The sequence below is a fragment of the Bison bison genome, unplaced genomic scaffold (genome assembly GCF_000754665.1).
Source record: "Bison bison bison isolate TAMUID 2011002044 unplaced genomic scaffold, Bison_UMD1.0 scf7180017863991, whole genome shotgun sequence".
NCBI classification, from domain to species: domain Eukaryota; kingdom Metazoa; phylum Chordata; class Mammalia; order Artiodactyla; family Bovidae; genus Bison; species Bison bison.
In genome coordinates this window covers 146489-169978 of record NW_011494563.1, presented here as the reverse complement: position 1 = coordinate 169978, position 23490 = coordinate 146489, and the positions used below count along the sequence as shown (strand labels likewise).

At 40.0% G+C, this 23490-nt stretch overlaps 7 non-coding genes across 7 annotated transcripts; 5 read left to right on the top strand and 2 right to left on the bottom strand.

Moving 5' to 3' along the window:
- The first annotated feature begins 491 nt into the window (after positions 1-491).
- TRNAL-CAA lies at positions 492-598 on the top strand. Its single transcript has 2 exons — positions 492-529; positions 553-598. It is a non-coding gene; the product is annotated as a tRNA-Leu (tRNA).
- A 2445-nt stretch (positions 599-3043) lies between these two features.
- On the bottom strand, positions 3044-3151 carry TRNAL-CAA. The gene is made up of 2 exons: positions 3114-3151; positions 3044-3089 (listed from the first exon to the last, which is right to left on the bottom strand). It is a non-coding gene; the product is annotated as a tRNA-Leu (tRNA).
- A 3177-nt stretch (positions 3152-6328) lies between these two features.
- TRNAM-CAU lies at positions 6329-6400 on the top strand. Its single transcript has one exon. It is a non-coding gene; the product is annotated as a tRNA-Met (tRNA).
- Positions 6401-8212: 1812 nt separating this feature from the next.
- Positions 8213-8285, top strand: TRNAK-UUU. Its single transcript has one exon. It is a non-coding gene; the product is annotated as a tRNA-Lys (tRNA).
- A 1453-nt stretch (positions 8286-9738) lies between these two features.
- TRNAD-GUC lies at positions 9739-9810 on the top strand. The gene has a single exon. It is a non-coding gene; the product is annotated as a tRNA-Asp (tRNA).
- Positions 9811-11493: 1683 nt separating this feature from the next.
- Positions 11494-11566, bottom strand: TRNAK-UUU. Its single transcript has one exon. It is a non-coding gene; the product is annotated as a tRNA-Lys (tRNA).
- Positions 11567-18102: 6536 nt separating this feature from the next.
- On the top strand, positions 18103-18209 carry TRNAL-CAA. Its single transcript has 2 exons — positions 18103-18140; positions 18164-18209. It is a non-coding gene; the product is annotated as a tRNA-Leu (tRNA).
- Positions 18210-23490: the final 5281 nt, after the last annotated feature.

Here is a 23490-nt window from a genome sequence, read left to right as displayed (position 1 = left end):
GAGAACAAGGGGAATGACCCTCTCTTTTCCAGAGTAGTGGGGTTGACTATTTATTCACTTAAAGTTTGCACGGATCCTGAGGCAGCATCGAACTGGACCTGCTTAATGAAGGTTTGAATCACAAAGAAAACAGTGACCCTGGGGTCCAGGTCACAGGTGGGGTTCAAGGCCATAGGAAGAAATCTGTGTGAGTCCGGGTCCCTGTTCTGGCGGGCGGGGGGTGGAAGGCAGGGGACTGGACCGGGAGCTCTGGTTGGTGGGGGTGGGGCGGAACAGTGTTTCTCAATACCCTACCACCCTGTCTCCAGGGCAAAAAGAATTACTCAGGTCTGCATTAACGCTCATGTTCTGCTACCTTTCTGTTTGTCAGTCTCTGAACTCACAACTCCCACCCAGTCCGACAAATTTCAGAAACTTTTCTTCTGGGACGGAGCTCTACGCCAACCCCTTAGAGTCTACAGTACAACGCTGTCAAGCAGTAGAGTCAACGTGTCAGAATGGCCGAGTGGTCTAAGGCGCCAGACTCAAGCTTCTGCTTCCCGCCTTTGGGGCTTCTGGTCTCCGAATGGAGGCGTGGGTTCGAATCCCACTTCTGACACATTCTCATTTTGTTCTTACGACTTTCAGAATAAAAGTACTGGACAGTTCCTGATACTCAGCTCTAGACACTCAAATATTTCCGGGCCCTGACCGATATTCGACAGTGAGAATTCCCCGGTCAAAGAATCCTGGAGTACTTTCAGAATCACGTGGAGGCAACCTCCAGCACTGCCTTCTGAGATCCCCTCCTCCTAGAAAAAAAGTACCGTAACAACCTGTGGTCTTTTCCTTAGTGGGTCAACTGATGAGTCATCCACAGTTGGATGTTGGGTTTTTACTGTGGAGAAAATGAATGAAATCCTCACCGCTTTTCTGTACACGGAAAAGAATCTGTTATAAAGCTCTCACAAAGTATTTCATTGTCACCTTCTTATGTCATCTCTAAAATCTAAGAGGGAGAGTCCTTCAAGACTATGACACTGATGAAAATATTTTTAGGTTATCAAAAGGAAGTGCTCATACTGTTAAAACTGAGTCAAACTGAGCTCGCTCTGAGATTTCTTTTCAAAATGATTTGATTTAGATATCTTTATTTTTATTAAGGTAAAAAAGAATGCCTTCTGTGAAGAGCTACATAAGCTTGGTAAGATATTGGTCTTAAAATTAAGACTTTTAACTTTTGCAGCTTTGACATTAAATGAGTTTTTCTTCCTGTATAGCTTTTAAATCATTTCACAGCAATCTTCCTCCTAGGAATGTACCTCAGTGAAATTCCAGCTCAACTCCATGGTTGGCCTTGTCTAAGTGCAGGATTTTGCAGTACCAGATTATTACAGGCAAGCTAGATATCCACCAGGTATACGTCAGTGGCCACCCATGAATTTCATACTATGTAGCAGCTGCACATAGGAGCAGATGTGACTGTAGCAAGACAATAGATTTTTCAAACTGTGTTGAGTAAAATAAAAACATAAGGATTAACAGTGCCAATGAAAATCACACAAATCAACAGCAGTTTTTTTGAGGGTAATTTCTCTCCTAAAGAATATTAAATACTTCAGAGAGGATCTATATGTTTTGGGGAGAAGAAAGAGATGGATACAGATTGTGACCAAAAAAAAAAGGTGTTTCTGAAACAAAGTATGCATGGACCAATAACCAAAATGAGCCCTAAACTACCAAGGGTGATTAATTATCCTTTTGAATCCAAAGTCACTTTTCCTTCCATCATTAAATTCCACTTTTTTCACTCTCACTTCTGCAGATTCCTAAACATCCACCACTCTTTCCTGTCCTGCATTTCCCCTGAAATCATGAAATTCCAAATTATTTTTCTCCGTTCTCCATTTTCATCTTCTTCCAACCATTGTTTCAGATTGAGACTGTTTATTTTCCTGTAACTGGTTTTATTTTCTGTTCCAAAGCATTCCTAGTATATTTTGAGATAAATGGGGAAATCTAAAAAGTAAAATAAAATAGAAATCACTTTAAAATGTTTTCTTCCCTTTATAAAGTACCCAACACCTGGGCTGGATGCTGAATACTAAGCTCTGAGGATCCTTCTTCTAGCCAGGAAACTGTTACAGAGCTTGATTTTTAAAAACTTAGGAAATGATGGTCTGAGTGCTTGCCACATCCCCCAATTTGTCATTTCTTACTTAACCTGGGAGATAGTACCATAGGTACTGTGATGCTATCTTTAAATCAAAAGGGAAAACCAGAAACTGTGTACTTACTCTTTTGGATATCTTTCTCATTAATACAAAAATACAAACGCTACAAACTGATTCCAGTGGGTTTATTAGTATTATTATTATTGCTTCTATTTTGTTTCTTTCAGTTCCTCCATGTGGGGAAATCAGTGAATTTTCCAGTAACTTTCCCACTGGAAAAAAATAGGACTATGTGGGAGCTTCTTAAGCTGAGCTACCACTGAGAAAGTCTGGGTCCTTTTCATTGGTGTGGTCATGCAGGAGAACATTGTTTGATTTGCCAATGGTGAGGCCATGTTCCCCCAGCGCATAGCAGTCTGGGTTGAGGTCTCTATAGGAAAGAGAGAGCTTTCTGGTTACATTGTACTTTTGTTATTAAGTCAAGTTCCTGGGCTTCATTAAGATAAACAGGCTGACAGAGTAAGAGACAACCTTGGAATAGAAATCCACTGCCTCTTTCTCTCTGGGAAGTGGGAGTCATCGGTGGCAAAGAGATTTTTTTTTTAATGTGCCCAGTTGTATGTGGGAATACTCCAGGTTCTCTGATTGGGAATTTCCATTTGTCAAATGCTTGGCTGGTGGTTGTAGAGATGACTTGTTAGTGACTCTTCCAGGGATACCAGGACCTTCCTAAGTATAGGCCTGGGTGGAACTGCTAGTGGGGACTGTCTTTAAAGGTAGAAAGAACCCAACTACAGAATAAGGGAGGATACTCAAGTCTCGGGAGAATGAAGCTGGAAAGGCAAGAGTGAGATGAAAGACACATATGTGCCAAGAACAAAACTGAGTCTTGTCAGAAGTGGGATTCGAACCCACGCCTCCATTCGGAGACCAGAAGCCCCAAGAGAGGGAAGATAGAATCTTGAGTCTGGCGCCTTAGACCACTCGGCCATCCTGACATGACACTGACAAGATCTCAGCAGTAATGACTCTGTCAATGACTGAAGCCTGTTCTATCTGAGAGGAAGAGGAACAGTTATTTCTAGAAATTACAGGAGTAAACCAAGAATTATCTGCAAAGCCAAAAGACAAGAAAGGAGTAATTTTATGGTGAGGAGGTGCACTGGGAGACAGAGTTGATGCTGCTTTGAAGATTGGGAGCCCACCTCACGTACCTTGAGTCTTTTTCTCCCATTCCATCCCTCATGACCATGAGTTACACATTACACGATCAACTTTAAGAAACAGAGGATTTAGGATACAGATTTTATCAGCACGTCTTTCAGGAGCTTTTCCCAGTGCTCACAGTATCGCACAGTATTTTATCTTAGCACAGTATTTTATTAATGGGGACTGAGCCTGTGTGTGGGACTTCAAGTCCCTATACAATAATATTTTCAGCATCTTCACAGTTCCTGCAAGATCCACTGCTTTCTCCCCTCTCCTCTCTCCCTTTCCTTCCATTGCCACTGTTCTCTCGCTCTAACTTATCTTCCCCTTTACATTCTTTCAGTGTGTGCTTAAAGAAGGGACGTGAAGTGAAGAGGCAGGATGTGGTTTATTATAAGACACATAAAAAGAGAAACATAGAGCATGGAGAACTAGAATAAGGTCTTGGTTTAAAATCTTTACTGAGTTTTTAAAAATGTTTTTGCTGTTATGATTAAATATCCCTCCTGCTTTGGTTAAGGTGAGAGGTATTCATCCAGTGTTTTCTTTCTATTCTGTCTGATAATAGTTTTTAGTTAGTCTTCCAAATTAACAACCTTCAGAAATTTTTCATTGCCTGCAGAAGACAACTCAAACACATATGCATGAACTGGCAAACAGCTATTTAAAGATCCATTTTGGGTGCACATCGATCAGAAGTGAGTTGTTTCTTTTGCTGTTTTTGGTCTTCATGTAGAGAATCTGAAATACTTTTCTAAAGGCAATGCAGATTAGGAGAAAACATGAGGATCTTGAATCAGGTGCTTATGTTTGAATTCAAGCTTCATCATTTACAAAAGTGTGATGTGTTGATATTTTACATTATTTTGACCATCTGTGAACATATTTTTAATCTGTAAATTTAGAGGGCAATTCCCTACCTCAAGATTGTTGAGGGTTTAAAAAAATTTATGTAGGTGCTTTCCCTAGCAAACCATGTGACAAGTAGCAGTCACTCAAAAGACCTTCATGTTTCATTTACCTGCATGTTTCTATTTGTAACCTCTGGCATTTAGACGGTTTTGCAACAAACCAAATTCCCAACAAACCAAATTTGCCTTTTCTGAACTATGGTGTCCCAATTTCCAAACACTTAGAAAATATGCTGAGTCCTCCTTTTCTGCCAGTTAACGATCTTTCAAACTTAACAGCTTCCCCTTCCCCTTAGTCAAATACTCTCATTTAGCTCTTGACATCCTAGTCATGACTTCTTTCTCCCTCTTTTAAACTCTCCAAACACATTGCTGTTAGTAATCAGATGAAAAGTTGAAAACTCAACTTCCAAACAAATATAAGATGAACATAGTCCCATTCCTTGAGTGTGGAATTATGTGTGATATTTTTAATGAAAAGATCTTGATTTTAATATAGTCATGGTTGTCAATCTTTGTCTTTATAGTTGGATTTTTATGTTTTATTTCAAAGTTCTTTTCTACCTTTGGTTCCTAAATATATTCTTTATTGGTATCCTTTAAAAGTTTATATTTTGTCTCCTCTCTGGAATAAAATTCACTTCAAGGTCAATTCAGTACAATTCAGTTCAGATGACTAAAAAAAAAAAGTCTGCATTGAGCTTCTGAAGACTTTTATAGAAGGCCACTAACACCACCAAGGCCTGGACCCCAGCAGTACCTCACTGAATTTACAAACCTTCCTTCTAAGGTCTTCCTGGGAGAACACTCAGGACTAAAAGTTTTTGGCTTACAAGACCTTGGGCCAATGATTCTCTTTTTGAAGGTGGTAGTTTTATTCTGTTAATGTAGTTGGGGAGGTTACTGGGAATGAAAATATCGGAGGAAGTGATGATTCCATGGTTTCTGTCTTTAAAAAGAGGTTAAGACAAAGTTTGTGGCTTCTGTAGCAGAGGAAGAAAAAAAAAAAAAAAGGTAAGATCAGAGCCCTGCAGAATTCAGAGGGGATATGAAAAGGAAAGAACAGCTCAGAATAGGATCGATCAACCATCTTCTGGGGTAGACTTATGAAGCAAAAATCACACTTCCTCATTTTGAATGTTGGTGGCTAGCTTCATCTCAAGAAACTCGAGTTCTCTCTGCTTGAATTCAAACATAAGCACCTGATTCAAGATCCTCATGTTTTCTCCTAATCTGCATTGCCTTTAAGTCTCTGCCCTTGGAAAATGATGATTTCTGGTTCCTAAGGTGTTTGGAGCATTGATAATCTATTTTCATAAAAATCCATTTAAATGTTTCATCTCTCCAGTAAACAACACTTTCGATGTCCAAGACTTTAAAAAAAAAAGAGAGGGAGAGCAATACAAATCATACAAAAGAATGTGGCATATAACCATGAAAATGAAAGGAGAGAAATCTGGTTTTGAATAAACAGGTAACAGGTGTTGTCCGCTGAAGTGTGAACAAAGAATCCAGCTATGGTAGATCACCTTGGGCTTCATATCTCCCTTAACTCTTCAAGTTGCAATTCTCAGAAGTATTTGCTTTTCCTTCTCTTCCCCCAAGTCTTCAGTTTTTCTAGGCGGCGCGACCATGCGGTGCCCCTGCCCTGTCCCTGGCCTTGCCATTGACGTGGAGGAGCCAAGGAGTTCGAACTTCAGAGTCCGAGTGAGCTGTGGGAGGCTCGGGAAGGCGGGTGCGGGAGAGGAGAAGAAGTCTGAGTTCTAAATTCATCCCTAGAAATCGGTGTAGGAGAAGCTAAGGGTTGGAATACCAAGTTCCTGAGAAAGGATTTCAGAGCTTCGGTTTCCTTAAGGAAATTGCAAAAGTGCAGACGCCTTAGAGATTTGCGTGCAGGCGGCAATTTTGAGAAGGAGATGAGGGGCCGACTCAGAATGAAAGACGTAAGTTAGAGGAAGTGAGTGGGAAAAGGGAAGCAAGAGGAATTGATAGACTCGGGTGTCTACCAATCTTTATACAAATTAATGAGATGCAAGAAAACACCACAGTGTGAAAAGCAGAGTGGCGCAGCGGAAGCGTGCTGGGCCCATAACCCAGAGGTCGATGGATCGAAACCATCCTCTGCTAATGTCGTTTCCTTCCACAAGCTCTAGACCAACACTTGTTATTTTCTTCCTCAAATTCCAAGATTTCCACAAGAACACTATGCAGAGGCAACTAAATTAAAACACTCATGACGGTGACACAATTGATTTGCCTTTCTTGTTTTCTTTGATCTTGATGAAAATTAGCCTCAATCAAATATGTCATTTTAAAGCTCACAATATATTGGGAAACCGTGCAACATCTTAATTATCGCCTATATGCAGTGACTCTACCACTACTTTTTTGCTTACACAGACATGCTTACCAGTCTTGAAACAGAGCAGGACACTATGGTCCTTCCCCATCTTCCCCGTTTGCCTTTTGTCTGTAGAGAAACTTTAGCCAAACAATAAATTTAATCGAGAGAAGTGAGAAAATGCAGAAGCAAAGGAAAGCAGTCAAACAGGACAAAATAATAATAATTTAGCTATTAAGCAAAGTGAAGAACCTGAGTCATATCCTTTGAGCTGTCTTGTAGGTACTGAAACCCCTACCAGTAGAAGAAGTTAACAGCATGTTGACCAGACTGTAGAGATGACAGAAGCTGCCACAATTCTGAGAACTGGCCTCAAAGAAATGGGAACAAATTGACCTTGGCACTAAAGATTGGCTGTACTCAAAACAATCAAGATGATGCTGATCAGATCACTGAATCACAGAGTTCAAGATGACTGTCAGAGCTGACAGTGCTGTTTCTGCATATAGCCCCCTCCGGCCACCTATCCATCCTTGAGATGCCCCTTTAAAAGCTCTTGCCCACTGATTGTCAGTGGGGGAAGTTGGCCTTTGGACACAAGTCCGCCCTGGGTTGTCGGCCTGCAGAATAAAGCAAGCTTTCCTTTCCACCAACTTTACCTATAAAGTATTGGTTTTAGAGCTGCGGGCAGCTGAATCCCACTTTCCTAATAGTCTCATGAACAAATGAAGACCTGCTCTTACAGAGGCAGGGGATACAGTTTCAACTGCCTGATTCTTCTTGTCTTTATAAGTAGAATGGAGCTCAAGATAAAACGTGGAGTTGAAAAGTAGAATAGGAGGGGACAAATGTGGACTTTCCAAATTGGCAAATGGGAGGTTGGAAAGATGTAGGGAAGAGTAGAGGGGAAAGGAGACTGGGGAGAGTGAAGAAAAAACATGTAAAGGAAAGATGAGGAAAGGTGCACGTGCTGAAAGTGAGATGTATGAATATTTTGAATAAGTGAGTTTTCTGGGAGTTCCTTTCCTGGACGGAACCACCACTTCAATGTGGGCGTCAAGTTTGTTTCTTGCTCTGGCATGAAAATTCCAGGAAATCCCAGCTCTGAAAGAAAACACTGGAGGAAACAATGGGGAATGATCCTCCTCCTTGTATCACAATCTTCATTCCTTACCCAATCTTTGATTTTCCTGAAATTCTTCCCACTTACTGATGTCACTGGTGAAACAGAATCAAAGCCCCCTGGAAGACCCAAGTAATTTCCAAAACTATGACTAGAAGGCAATGGCACCCCACTCCAGTACTCTTGCCTGGAAAATCCCATGGATGGAGGAGCCTGGTAGGCTGCAGTCCATGGGGTCGCGACTGAGCAACTTCACTTTCACTTTTTACTTTCCTGAATTGGAGAAGGAAATGGCAATCCACTCCAGTGATCTTGCCTGGAGAATCCCAGGGACGGGGGAGCCTGGTAGGCTACCGTCTATGGGGTCGCACAGAGTCGGACACGACTGAAGCGACTTAGCAGTAGTAGCATGACTATTACTAGAATCCCTCTGGTGGTCTTATTTTACATAATGAGTTAGATGGTCTCTTAGAGGGCCTGGATAGCTCAGTCGGTAGAGCATCAGACTTTTAATCTGAGGGTCCAGGGTTCAAGTCCCTGTTCAGGCGCTAAGGCCTCGATTTGTTTTCAGTGTTCATTTAAAAACTATTTGGATAACAGCCCATTTAAGAATGCCTCTGAAAGTGAGGAAGCCTTAACAGCCAAATCAAGCAAAGTCACTGACCTAAAATAGTTTACCGTTTAGTTTTTCATTAATTTTCCTTTTCTAATATTAACAAAAACACTTCCCCAAGTTTCTAAGAGGAATCAAAAAAAGGCATCATTTAAAAGTAATAAACTAGTGACAGTTTTAGAAGTAAGTCATTTAAAAGTTCCCTTAAAATGATTCATTAATCTGGGAGTAGAAGGGAACAATTTGGGTGGACTCGATGTGATGGTATTAGGAGGTGGGACCTTTGAGAACTGATTGGGTTATGAGTTAATTTCTCAAAAATAGAAATAGTGCCCTTTCAAAGGAGACCCCAGGGAGTTCTCTGTCCCTTCTGCCATGTGAGACAACAGTGAGAAGACAACTGCCTATAAACCAGGAAGCTCTCATGCAACAAAGAACCTGAACCATGAATACTGCCTTTGAGGTGTTTGATGCCTGTCTTTGTCTAGAGATTTTCTTGTTTCTTTAGACTGAACACCAAAAACCTCCCTTCTGTCTCACCCATAAGCAATTTTAATCAGTACTTTTATACATTTTAATGTATACTTTGGTGCAGTTAACTATATTTCTGCACATAACACCTCATCTTTCATCCTTAATTTTAGAGGGTTAAATATTGTAGGCAGGAATTTGTGTCTACCTAGAACTTCTGAATGTGATCTTGTTTGGAAACAGGTTTTTGCAGAGGTAGTTACATTAAAATGAGGTCATTCATACTGGATAAGGGTGGAGCCTAAACCCTACCACTGGTTTACCCTATCCTTACAAGAGACAACACTAGGAGGCAGACAGAAAGAAGAAAGTCATATGTGGACAGAGGCAAAGACTGAAACCATACAGCTATAGCCAAAAACTATAATGGATTTTGGGGATCCACTAGAAGCTAGGAAGAAGCAAGGAAGGAGTCCTTCAGCAAGCCTTCAGAGAGAGAATGGCCCTGCCCATATCTTAATTCCGATGTCCTAGTCTTCAGAACACAGAGACAGTAATAGCACACTAACATGAGAGAAAGTTCCAGGGGAAAGTGATTCCTTGGGGTGAATCTAAAACAATGAATAAACTTGAAGAAAAGAAGTCGTTTTGAATGGAGGGAGGTTTTTGGTTTGTTTGTTTGTTTTTTTAAGTTTAATGCCTTCCTTGATATTAATGAACATTTCTTTGCTATTAGTGATAAAATTTAGATAACATGAGGAATCCCTTTTGATGGACTGTTATTGTAAATATTCTTCCTGTATTCTTATCGTTAAAGATCCGTGAAATTCCTAGGAACTCACTGCCCAGAAAGAGTTCACGGCACAACATGTGAATGTCTCTTAACTGAGATTCTTTTAAAGTCAGTTCACGGGTCTTCCTCGTTAGTATAGTGGTGAGTATCCCCGCCTGTCACGCGGGAGACCGGGGTTCGATTCCCCGACGGGGAGATCACAATACTACCTTTTTCAGCTAAGCCTGTAACAGAAAGGAAATCTTTCTGCTCTTTGGTTTTGTTCTAAGTTAAATTCTCCCGTGTTGACTTATTAGTGTGTTCACTGAGCAAGCAACTCCCTTCTGATGGAAACCCACGGCTGCCTTCTCTCTGAGAGAAGTCAGATATAGCGCGGGGGTTCAAAGTGTGCCCATTTGACTCGAAATATTCCGAGATCTTGCAATATTAATTTTCATTTGTCAACTGAGGTGATGGAGATGTGGCTTGTACAGGAACCGCCCTTAGAAAAGTCTCAGTGGTTCCCAAATTTTGGTGCACATTAGAATAACCTTGTTGTTCAGTCGCTAAGCCACGTGCGACTCTTCGCGACCTCACGGACTGCTGCACGCTAGGCATCCCTGTCCTTCACTATCTCCCGGAATTTGCTCAAACTCTTTTCCATTGACGCGGTGATGCCATTTAACCATCTCGTCCTCTGCTGCTCTCTTCTCCTTTTCCCTTCAATCTTTCCCACCCTCAGGGTCTTTTCCAATGAGATCGCTCTTCGCATCAGGTGGCCGGCCAAAATATTGGAGCTTTAGCTTCAACATCAGTCCTTCCAATGAATATTCAGGGTTGATTTCCTTTAGGATGGATCGATTGGATCTCCTTGCAGTCCAAGGCACTCTCAAGAGTCTTCTGCAACATCGCAACTGGAAAGCATCAATTCTTCGGTGCTCAGCCTTTTTTTATGGTCCAACTTTCACATCCCTACTTGACTACTGGAAAAAAAAATATAACTTTGACCATACAGACCTATGTCGGCAAAGTGAAAATTCCTGACAGAGGGATGGCAACCCATACTAATTAAATTAGAATGTCCGGAGGTGGTAGCCAGGCTTCAGTAGGAATTTAAAATTCTCACCATGTAATTTCAATATGCCTCAAAGTTTCGGAGCAGCTGGCCATTTCTCTCTGGTTAGTTACTCTGACAATGTTACTAACATATTCAAATTATTATTGTATTTAATATAAAATGTAAGCTATTTGTAAAGCATTAAAAAAAAAAACCCACTAGCGATCTAACATGGATCATATTGTTACTACACATTATGCTGCAACAATAAAAGTAACTTAGTGTTACTCCTCCAAATCAGGTAGTCAGCACAAGAGTGCCACACAAGAGTGGGAATAGTGTAATTTCAATTCATGTAAAATTATGGACATTTGCACTGACACCTTCCATAGCTCTAATTGGCCAAAGTACTTTAATTTTTATATGTAAAAAAGGAAAACGTATAACGTTGGTTAAAAAAAAAAACCTGATGAAGTTATTAGATACTAGCTAACATAAGTTGTACAGTACACCTAAATATGTATTGAAAATGTGCTGGTTTTGTTTATACTTGGATGTTTTGAAATTCGGACATATACAGCTTACTAAAATATGTTTAAAATTTCAAATCTGGTGATTCTACATTTACTAATATACTTTTGAACTTTTTTATTTGGAAATAATTTCAAACATAAGAAAGGTTACAAAAATAAAAATTTTATAAGGAACACTCTATATCCAGATCCACCTTTCCTTAACATTTTACCCTATGTCTTTATTATTTTCTTCTATATCATGTTTTACTGAGTCATGTAAATATATTACATAAACCTCAATGTGTGTCACCTTAAAAAGATAGGCTAGCGCCTGAACAGGGACTTGAACCCTGGACCCTCAGATTAAAAGTCTGATGCTCTACCGACTGAGCTATCCAGGCCCTGATCTTAGAAGTTGAATTGTCCTATAAATAACCAAATCTCATTAGCAATTTCGATCTCCAGGAAGAACTGGAGTAATCCATAATTGCAGAAACAACCCGGGTCTTTCAAAAGCAGGGCTCGACCACTTAAGTCATCTACTCACCAAACAGACCATTTAACCTCTGCACTGTACATTCTTTAAGTACATTTTTAATTGCTGGAGAAATGAAGATTATTCCTAAAGTCAATTACTGCCGAAGAAGATTCACCAATCTGGGTCAAAGGAGATCATATTTACTTCTCAGATAAGTTTGAAGAGAAGATGCACAAGGCTCCCCTCACCAACCTGTAAGAGAACCTGGAGGAGATTTTTTTTTTTTTTTAAGGAACAACTAAAGTAACGGAGGAGAATCTTCCAAAGAATGAAAAGATGGGCAAAGATGAGGTTTCTAATCTTGACATAATGTAGGGGCATCAAATTTGGTTGTACCCTTTGGTGTCCCCCTCCCCCTGCCCCGCCCTCAGTTTCAGAAATGAAATGTCTGGGAAGAAATCCAAGGCTTCCTCTAATTTTCTCCTCCACATTTTATCTAGCAGCCCAACTCGTCCAAAGACAGGAATGGCTTGACACTTAAGGAAATAGTGCTTTTGGTTCATTCAGTGTTTATTGATTCATGAGACAGTTTTTGAGCACCTGTAGAGAGATCACACGGAGAAGGCAATGGCACCCCACTCCAGTACTCTTGCCTGGAAAATCCCATGGATGGAGGAATCTGGTAGGCTGCAGTCCATGGGGTCGCTAAGAGTCGGACACGACTGAGAGACTTCACTTTCACTTTTCACTTTCATGCACTGGAGAAGGAAATGGCAATCCACTCCAATGTTCTTGCCTGGAGAATCCCAGGGATGGGGGAGCCTGGAGAGCTGCCGTCTATGGGGTCGCACAGAGTTGGACACGACTGAAGCGACTTAGCAGCAGCAGCAGTAGAGAGATCACAGGAGCAAAATCCCAAAGCATAGGTGCAGAAAAGGAAGATAGAAACCACTTAGTTCCATGAGGACTGCCAAATTCAGAACTATGAATTTTTGAGTCAATAATCCTTAAATTATTTAAGGTATTATTTACTGTTTTTTCTGTATGTGAAGCCAAGTGCAATCCTGACCAAACATGAAGAAAATACAGACTCATATATTACCCATAATACTAACCATTATGAAATCATGTGCAAATGCTATTTTATTATAGAAGTTATACAGAGAACTTCAGAAATTAAATATGTAACAGATATATACCTGGAGAAAATATTTAGATATTACTAAATGTGGATCAGAAATCATTTTGACTTGACCTAAAAAACAAACCATCCCTCCTGCAGGATTTTTTCCCCTGATGTCCAAGATATGTTTAAAATAAACATCCTTATTCTATCTCTGAGCTTCACGAAATTTTAGGTACTTTTTCTGTCTCTCAATGTCACTGATAAGAGAAAAATCAGAGGTGGAAAAAAAAGATAGGATGAGAGTTTGGATGAGGCCTAGGGATGAAGGAATGGGTGGGAAGGGATGACAATTTTGATTTGAGAAACAGTAGATACATGAGTTTGAATAAGCTCTGGGAGTTGGTGATGGACAGGGATGCCTGGCGTGCTGCAGCCCATGGCGTCGCATAGTCAGACACGACTGAGCAACTGAACTGAACTGAACTAAAGACAGGTTAAGTAAGGAGATTATATGTTGCACAATTTCTCTGCCAGCTTTATAGGTTTCTTTACCTTTATTCAAAAACATCTGGCTTTATCCCATTTTGTCAACTTTGCCCTGGCTATTCCCTCTGCCTGGAAATATTTACCCCAGATATTCACATGACTCAATCCTTTTATTATTTCAGGTCTTTGTTCAAATGCCACCCAAACCTTCAATATTACAGTATTTCAGTCAGTTCAGTTGCTCAGTCATCTCCAACTCTTTTTGACCCCAGGGACAGCAGTACTCCAGGCCTCCCTGTCCGTCACTAACTCCTGGAGCTTACTCAAACTCATGTCCATTGAGTCAGTGATGCCATCCAACCATCTCATTCTCTGTTGTCCCCTTCTCCTCCATCTTCAATCTTTCTCAGCATCAGGGTCTTTTCAAATGAGTTAGTTATTCGCATCAGGTAGCAAAAGTATTGGAGTTTCAGCTTCAGCATCAGTCCTTCCAATGAATATTCAGAACTGATTTCCTTTAGGATGGACTGGTTGGATCTGCTTGCAGTCCAAGGGGCTCTCAAGAGTCTTCTCCAACACCACAGTTCAAAAGCATCAATTCTTCGGTGCTCAGCTTTCTTTATAGTCCAACTCTCACATCCATACATGACCACTGGGAAAACCATAGTCTTGACTAGATGAACCTTTGTTGGCAAAGTAATGTCTCTGCTTTTTAACGTCTCTGCTGTCTAGGTTGGTCATAACTTTTCTTCCAAGGAGTAAGCATCTTTTAATTCCATGGCTGCAGTCACCATCTGCAGTGATTTTGGAGCCCCAAAAAATAAAGTCTGCACTGTTTCCACTGTTTACCCATCTATTCACCATGAAGTGATGGGACCAGATGCAATGATCTTAGTTTTCTGAATGTTGAGTTTTAAGCCAACTTTTTCACTCTCCTCTTTCACTTTCATCAAGAAGCTCTTCAGTTCCTCTTCACTTTCTGCCATAAGGGTGATGTCATCTGCATATTTGAGGTTATTGATATTTCTTCCTGCAATCTTGATTCAAGTTTGTGTTTCGTCCAGCCCAGCATTTCTCATGATGTACTCTGCATGTAAGTTAAATAAGTAGGGTGACAATATACAGCCTTGACATACTCCTTTCCCAATTTGGAAACAGTGTGTTGTTCCATGTCCAGTTCTGTTGCTCCTTGACCTGCATACAGATTTCTCAGGAGGCAGGTCAGGTGGTCTGGTATTCCCATCTTTTGAAGAATTTTCCACAGTCTGTTGTGATCCACACAGTCAAAGGTTTTGGCATATTCAATAAAGCAGAAGTAGATGTGTGTTTTTTTGGAACTCTCTTGCTTTCTTGATGATCCAACAGATGTTGACAATTTGATCTCTGGTTCCTCTGCCTTTTCTAAATCCAGCTTGAACATCTGGAATTTCATAGTTCATGTACTATTGAAGCCTGGCTTGGAAAATTTTGAGCTTTACTTTGCTAGCATGTGAGATGAGTGCAATTGTGCAGTAGTTTGATCATTCTTTAGCATTGCCTTTCTTTGGGATTGGAATGGAAACTGACATTTTCCAGTCCTGTGGCCGCTGCTGAGTTTTCCAGATTTGCTGACATACTGAGTGCAGCACTTTCACAGCATCATCTTTCAGGATTTGAAATAACTCAACTGGAATTCCATCACCTCCACTAGCTTTGTTTGTAGTGATGCTTCCTAAGGCCCACTTAACTTCACATTCCAGGATGTCTGGCTCTAGGTGAGTGATCACACCATTGTGATTATCTGGATCCTGAAGATCTTTTTTGTATAGCTCTTCTGCGTATTCTTGCCACCTCTTCATAATATCTTCTGCTTCTGTTAGGTCCATACCATTTCTGTCCTTTATTGTGCCAATCTTTGTATGAAATGTTGCCTTAGTATCTCTAATTCTCTAGAAGAGATCTCTAGTCCTTCCCATTCATTGTTGAAATCTCCCTTACATCCCATATTTCTTTGTTTACTGTTTCTTCATGGCTTTTTACCACCATCTAGCTGTCTGAATATATAAATTATGAATCAGAGAAAAGCAACCCTGAACATCCAGGAACTGAGCTGGCGTTTATAGCTATGTCTTAATGTTTTCTTGTTGAATATAAGCAATTTTCCAGAACATCAATATCAGGCAAGACTTCTGTAATAGATTAAGACAGAAACAGGACAACTCTATGATCATGTCTGAACATAAATAAACAGAACATTGTCCATGCCAGAGAGTACCAAACATTTCCCTCTCCCACATTATACAAACAACTACCATTTCTTTACTAATTTCAGCTCTATTTTTAGTTTGCCCTACTTTAGGTAAGATTTAAGATATCCAACCACAGAATTACCCCCCACCTCCTGAATGTATACAAACCAATGCAAAGCCATACTTTCTTAAAACTGCCCCCAAATCACCTAACAAAAGTGATCACCTAAAAAAGATCACAACAAACTGCGGAAAATTCTTAAAGAGATGGGAATACCAGACAACCTTACCTGCCTCCTGAGAAATCTTGTATGCAGGTCAAGAAGCAACACTTAGAACTGGACATGGAACAGCAGACTGGTTCTAAATTGAGAAAGAACTACAGTCAAGGTTGTATATTGTCACCCTGCTTATTTAACTTATATGCAGAATACATCATGCAAAATGCCGGTTGGATGAAGCACAAGCTGGAATCAAGATTGCCGGGAAAAATATCAATAACCTCAGATATGCAGAAGACCACCACTCTTGGGGCAGAAATCAAAGAGGAACTGAGGAGCCTCTTGATGAAAGTGAAAGAGGAGAGTGAAAAAGCTGACTTAAAAATAAACATTCAACAAACTATGATCATCGCATCTGGTCCTATCACTTCATGGCAAATAGGTGGGGAAACAATGAAAACTTTCTATTCTTGGGCTCCAAAATCACTGCAGATTGTGACTGCAGCCATGAAATTAAAAGATGCTTGCTCCTTGGAAGAAAAACTATGACCAACCTAGACAATATTTTTAAAAGCAGAGACATTACTTTGCCAACAAAGGTCTGTCCAGTCAAAGCTATAGTTTTTCCAGTAGTCATGTATGGATGTGAGAGTTGGACCATAACAAAAGCTAGTGCCAAACAATTAATGCTTTTAAACTGTGGTGTTGGAGAAGACTCTTGAGAGTCCCTTGGACTGAAAGATCAAACCAGTCAATCCTAAGGGAAATCAATCCTGAATATTTATTGGAATGACTGATGCTAAAGCTGAGGCTTCAATATTTTGGCCACCTAATGTGAAGAACTAACTCATTAGAAAAGACTCTGATACTGAGAAAGATTGAAGGTAGGAGGAGAAGGGGATGACAGAGGATGAGATGGCTGGATGGCATCACCAACTCAATGGACATGAGTTTGAGCAAGCTCTGGGAGTTGGTGATGGACAGGGAAGCCTGACATGCTGCAATCCATGGGGTCCCAAAGAGTCAGACATGACTGAGGAGCTGAACTGAGCTGAAAAAAGGTTACAAAGTCCAATTCTTATAATCACTTCTTTCTAACTCTCTTACTGAGACACTCCACTGTTCTCCTGATGTGCATTCTCTCTTGCGGCAACAGTTAGCAAAACCAACTTTAGGAGTATGCTTTGGCACTCACTAGCTTCATGTATTGTCACCCCTACTCAAACCCAACCACAGAATCTGAGTATCCATTAAATAAATATTGTTAAATAAATACGCGAATAAATAAAGAGTCGCCTTTTTTTCATAAGAAAATAAAAGGTCACATTCTTGGGAAGTGTAGGTCAAGAAAGCAGTAAATAATGTTTTAGGTGCTTAATTAGACAAAAATTACAGACAAGTATAACAACAACACAAGTAAAACTAACTCCTCTTCTACCATTGTCCATACACGAAGTAGCCTGCAATAACTGATTTACACTTGGTGTTTGCACTCCTGGTAACCCTAATCGTAGAAAATGGAAGCAAGGACAATATGAACTAGCTTGACTCAAAGTGAAGAATAAACAACATATTAAAAACCTGTCACCTTTACCACAGGGACTGGAGGCTGGGTTGAGGGTGGAAAGAGAGACAAAGAGAAACTATTTGTTACTTGGTAACGGCCATCAACCAATTAAACTCGTACGTCTATTATCCTGTGTCCTATATCGCATCCCCTTTTCCTAGGCCACTGGGAAGAGATTAATGGGAGAAAAGAAAGGAGGGAGAAAGACGTTACTGAAGAATAAAGAGATTATGGGGAGAAATGCCGGAAGAGGGTGCAATATGCCCGCCTTGTACTCCTCGACGGACAGTTCTAATGTTTAAACAGGTTTATTGAAAGGGAGTTCTAGCCCTTCTCACTGACTCTCTCCTTGCCTATGCTACTTTTTAATTTATCGTGGAAATGAAAAAGCCTAAACACCGCGGGAAGCAGACTGAAGCAATCTTCGAAACCAGCGCTAATTCGGTTCTGGGCTTCCCTGGTACCTTAGTTGGTAACGAATCTGCCTGCAATGCACAGACCCCTTTTCTTTGATTTACGAAACTCCCACACTACGGGGACCGTTTTGGGCTGTGGGACTGTTGGGCCATTGGGAGGCAGGCAGCGCGGTGCGGGAGCGGTAAAGGGACGTGCGGCGGGTGCTGCTTTTCAATATCCCCTGGCTGGGCTCCTCGGCTGACTTTGTGCCATCCCAACAGTCTCCAGCATCCATCCACCAAAACTTGTCTTTTTTGCCTCTCGTTTTGCAGTCGGTTCGGAGCTTGCGTTTCACCCTGTGCACTCTGGATGTAATACTAATCACATTGGTTGTTAATCACAGCAACAGATTATACGTAATACACAAACGAACCTGTCAGGATGGCCGAGTGGTCTAAGGCGCCAGACTCAAGTTCCTACTTCCCCTACTTGGGGTTTCTGGTCTCCACTTGGAGGCGTGGGTTCGAATCCCACTTCTGACATGGTGGTCTTTTGTTCTTATGCTCAAATTCTGCAACTTCTGTCGGTAAATCATAGCCACCTTCTTAGGCTGCATTGCCAGATCTTACCCATTACCACCGATATTTCACCCTTTCTTCAGTTCAGTTCAGTCGCTCAGTCGGGTCCGACTCTGCGACTCAGTGGACTGCAGCACGCCAGGTTCCCCTGTCCATCACCAGCTCCCGAAGCTTGCTCAAACTATGTCCATCGAGTCGGTGATGCCATCCAACCATCTCGTCCTCTGTCGTCCCCTTCTCCTCCTGCCTTCAGTCACCCTTCTCAGACCAGTGCTATTTAGATGTCTGTCCTCTCATCATGCCTACCTTCCCTCCCTCCTTTCCTTTTTGTTCTTTCTTTTTCAATAAAAATTGCCTGTTTATGAGTATCTACATGGAAGAATAGTTATATACCAGTATTAAAATGCAGGTCTTAACATATATGTGAAGTGATGGTTATAAATTTCTGTATTCAGTATTTTAACTGTTCTGTGAAGGTTAAGTTTTGAATATTCTTCCACAGATCTCCTGCTTGTCCCTCCCTCTCTGTTGTCCTCACCTGACTCTCTTTTCTTCTTCGTCTTACTCTTTCCTTTTTTTGTGTACCTTCTCCCATCACATCTCGGATTGCTAGTCAAAAGGTATTTGCTGTAAAGTGAAGAGGATGGATGTGATAGATATATTCTATGACATAAGACAAGAGAATTGTGGGAGAGAGGAGAAGTAGAACAGTGATTCTTAACCAGGATTGATTTTTAAAAACAAGATGTTTTTATAAAAATAAAGAAAGGGAAAGAGGGAGAGAGAGGGGAAGGAAGGAACTTGTCCAAGTCCCATTGCCCTTAAGTGTGGCTCTATCTACCAGATCCTAAATTATTTGTTAAATATATATTCTGTTTTATTACTTTGATTTCTTTTGTAAATCTAGTAATTCACATGTTGGATCTTCTTTGCTTTTCTTTTTACATTTCATTTTCTGCCTAACTTATTTGAAATTTTAGTTCTGTTTTTTCCTTCTTTTCTACTATCCTCTATATTGTTTGCAGTTTTCCTCATTGTCAATTCTATTTTTGTGCTCATGATATATATATATATATATATATATATATAAGACGCTCTTCACCCTGCTCTGTGCTGATATAGGCTCTTGGAACTGCCCTGTATGGGTTTTCATGCTCTCTAGTTTCCATCTGGGTTAGGTCAGTGGGAGTCCCAACAGGAGATAGGTGGATCTAGGAGGTCTGCTGCTGCTACTGCTAAGTCACTTCAGTAGTGTCCGACTCTGTGCAGCCCCATAGACGGCAGCCCACCAGGCCCCGCCGTCCCTGGGATTCTCCAGGCAAGAACACTGGAGTGGGTTGCTATTTCCTTCAATGCATGAAAGTGAAAAGTGAAAGTGAAGTCGCTCAGTCATCTGCAACTCCTAGCGACCCCATGGACTGCAGCCTACCAGGCTCCTCCGTCCATGGGATTTTCCAGGCAAGAGTACTGGAGTGGGGTGCCATTGCCTTCTCTGCTAGGAGGGCTAGCGGCAGGTATTTACTTCTTGTCTTTCTGCCTGCAGGTCACTTTAGAAGAGCTACATTCCTTGACCGGAGGCTATACCTCATTCAAGGAAGCCCTCACTACAAGGCTGTCTTCTGGGTTCAAGTAATTACACTCTCTTCATGCCTCTTCAGGTACAGAAGTAATAATACTCTTACTGCTGCTTGTCCTGGAGAATGACACTCTCCTTGGTGTTTTTTCTCTAGCTGAACACATTTTTTAGTAGAAAGTTTATTGTGAAATATATGTCTTATGCACTTTAATTCTTCAGATTATCTTGTCTGGATGCCACCAAAATTAACATTTTAACTGTTTCATTCTTGGATTTGGAGACCTATATTTTCCTAAATAATAAGTATAACTGCTATTATTGATTAATTGATTTAGACATTATATACTTATTTTCCATTTGTTAAATAATTAACTGCTTTATGCCACTACCACCCACTATTTCTTATCCTTCCAAAATATTTGTTTTACCTTTTGTTTAATTCAGTGTTTATTGTTTATGTCATTTTTCTAGGTAAGTCTTATACACAGCATTGTTGTGAGCTATGATTCTGTTTTCATTCTTTACTGGATGCTTATAATTGCCTAAAAAGGCAAGCTTTAAAAAGAAAATGTTTAATGTGCCTAAGTCCATTCATATGTATTGATAATTGCTAATTCTTCCTTAACTTCCAAATATCTTTCAGTGGAGCTTTTCATAAGATCAATCAAATCAGATAATAAATCAGCTCAAATATCTTTTCTTGAGGATATTTTTCCAGTTGACTTCTACATGCTTATAGTCTGAACTGGTTTCTCTCTGGACCTGCTACACTGCCGTCATCTGAATCTTCCCTTGCTCATCTGTTCATAATCTATTTTTTGTTCATTTATTTGCTCCACTGTTTCAGTGGAAAGTATTCTCAAGGTTTTTGGTTTTTAGGTTATAAAAATAACTCAGAGTCTGAGGTAATGGTGAGAAGAGCCCTCAGTATGCTTATATGTTAAGTTAGACTATACCAACTTACACCAGTTGCCTCACATATATTCTTAGCATTTTTACCTTTCGTTTTTGAACACCAGTTTTTTTTTTTTTTTTTTTTCAGTCCTGCCATGAGGGTAAAGCCCTAACTGTCAGAGATTTGAGAGTTAGGTGAGGAAAAAGCTCAGCCTTTAGCATTCCCTTACATCCAGATACAGAACAGATCCTCTCCTGTTCTCATCAAGATACTCAGATCCTCATCTGTAATAGTCTAATCCCATTCTTTATTTTCTTTGCAGAATAAATCTCCAGATTTTTTCCTGGGTGGTAGAAGGGCAAACACTCAGTATAAGTGCAGAGAATTTAGGGCTCTAACTCTTTCTCAAATTTTAAACAATCTGCTTTTCGTTTCCCTTTAGCCTCCAGTACACAGTGGTCTCAGTTCCTGAGCTTTTTAAAGAAACTTTGGTATTAATCAGATTGTTTCTGTGAAGTCTATTATGATTTGTCTACCTATTTTTTCAGTTTTAGTGTTTCTTACCTTCCACTTCTTTTGTGTTCTCATATTTGAGCTTAAAAAAAATCTTTTTACTATAGTTTTAGTGAGTTTTCAGGGGACATACAATAAAAATTATAATTTCTATCTCAACAGTATCTTAATTTAATATGGATAAAAAATTTTATAGAAATTCCATGTAATTTCTAACCCACCTAAAAATTTTAAGTTGAACCAAATCAAGCTAGCTTTAAGTCATTTTAAAATTTGATGGCTATTGGAAAGCATTTGTTGTTGTTCATCCTCTGAGTTGTGTCCAACTCTTTGTGACCCTGTAAACTGTGCCACACTAGGCTCCTCTGTCCTCCACTGTCTTTGGGAGTTTGCTCAAATTCATGTCCATTGAATTGGTGATGCTATCTACTGCTGCCCCTTTCTTCTTTTGCCTTCAATCTTTCCTAGCATCAGGGTCTTTTCCAATGAGTTGGCTCTTTGCACCAGGTGGCCAAAGTATTGGAGTTTCATCTTCAGCATCAGTCCTTTCAATGAATCCTCGGGGTGGATTTCCTTCAGGATTGACTGGTTTGATCTCTTTTGCAGTCCAAGGGACTCTCAAGAGTCTCCTTCAGCACCACAGTTTGAAAGCATCAGTTCTTCAGTGTTCAGCCTTTTTATGATCCACCTCTCACATCTGTACATGACTACTGGAAAAATCATAGCTTTGACAAGATGGACCTTTGTCAGCAAGGTGGTGCCTCTGCTCTTTAATACCCTCTGTGTGTCATAGCTTTCCTTCCAAGGAGCAAGCATACTGACATAAGCATAGTCTTCAAACCACTACATATTGTTTCAAGTGATCTTACTTTACCAGTGGGCCCATGCCAAGGGGAGGTTTAAAAGAAAATTATTCAATACACTATTTGTTGGTAAAAGATTTCTGATGCAAATTTCCAAAGCACCGATGAAACTGACCTTAACTAAGAGAAACATCTGACAGCAGAAATAGACTCTCCTGGAATCCATACAATAGAGTTCCAATAGAATGATTCAAAATGAGCTAAAATTAATATAGACAAAGGAAATGAAACACAAAATTAAGAACTTTTGACTCATTAAAAAAAAAAAAAACAACCTGACAATAGGAAAAGGAAACAGAAACTTTAAAACAAAACTTTTAAAAGTAATTTAAGAATAGTGGATGCATTTTAAAACAAATTAGGAAAAAGAAAATTAATAAACTGGTAAGATGAAAATGGATGTGAGAGTTGGACTATAAAGAAAGCTAAGCACCAAAGAATTGATGCTTTTGAACTGTGGTGTTGGAGAGGACTCTTAAGAGTCCCTTTAACTGCAAGGAGATCAAACCAGTCAATCCTAAAGGAAATCAGTCCTGAATATTCATTGGAAAGACTGATGCTAAAGCTGAAACTCCAATAGTTTGGCCACCTTATGCAAAGAACTGACCCATTGGAAAAGACCCTAATGCTGGGAAAGATTAAAGACAAGAGAAGAAGGAGACGACAGAGGATGAGATGGTTGGATGGCATTACAGACTTGATGGATGTGAGTTTGAGCAAGCTCTGGGAGTTAGTGATGGCCAGGGAAGCCTGGTGTGCCACAGTCCATGGGGTCACAAAGAGTCAGACATGACTGAGCAACTGAACTGAAGATGAAAATATCCAGAATAAAAATGTTATAAAAGGAAAACAATCAAGAAGTTGAGAAAGTATAACACATTGACTGTTAAAGCCAAGAAGCAAGGAGAGAAAAGATTGAAAAGAAGCAATATTTGAAAAAATAATGACTGGAAATTGATCTGAACATTCAAAAAGCCCTACTACATCCAAACTGGATAAATACAAAGAAAACCACATTTAGGCACATTTAGGCATATCTGGAAGCTAGCCTCCAAAATGTCCCTCCAGTGATCCCTGTGGGGATTTGATGCTTGGGGAATCAGTACAAATGATGCTTTCTGGCTACTACTGTTGTGGTGAGTAATAAACCATCCTTTGTCTCTCATCCAGAAGTCTCATGTCTTCTGCCAGTATCTATGAAACTGTAGTAGGCTAATTCTTAGCTTAGAGTAATTACCATTTCTTTTTAGTAGTTTGAATAATTAAGTTCTAGTCTTAGAAAATTTGATGATTGAAATACAGTATTGTTGTCTATATTGTTCATTTGTTTTTAAAATAAAATTGAAATGGTCATTTCACTTTATATAGGAAACTGATTTTTTTTTTTTTTTTTGGTAG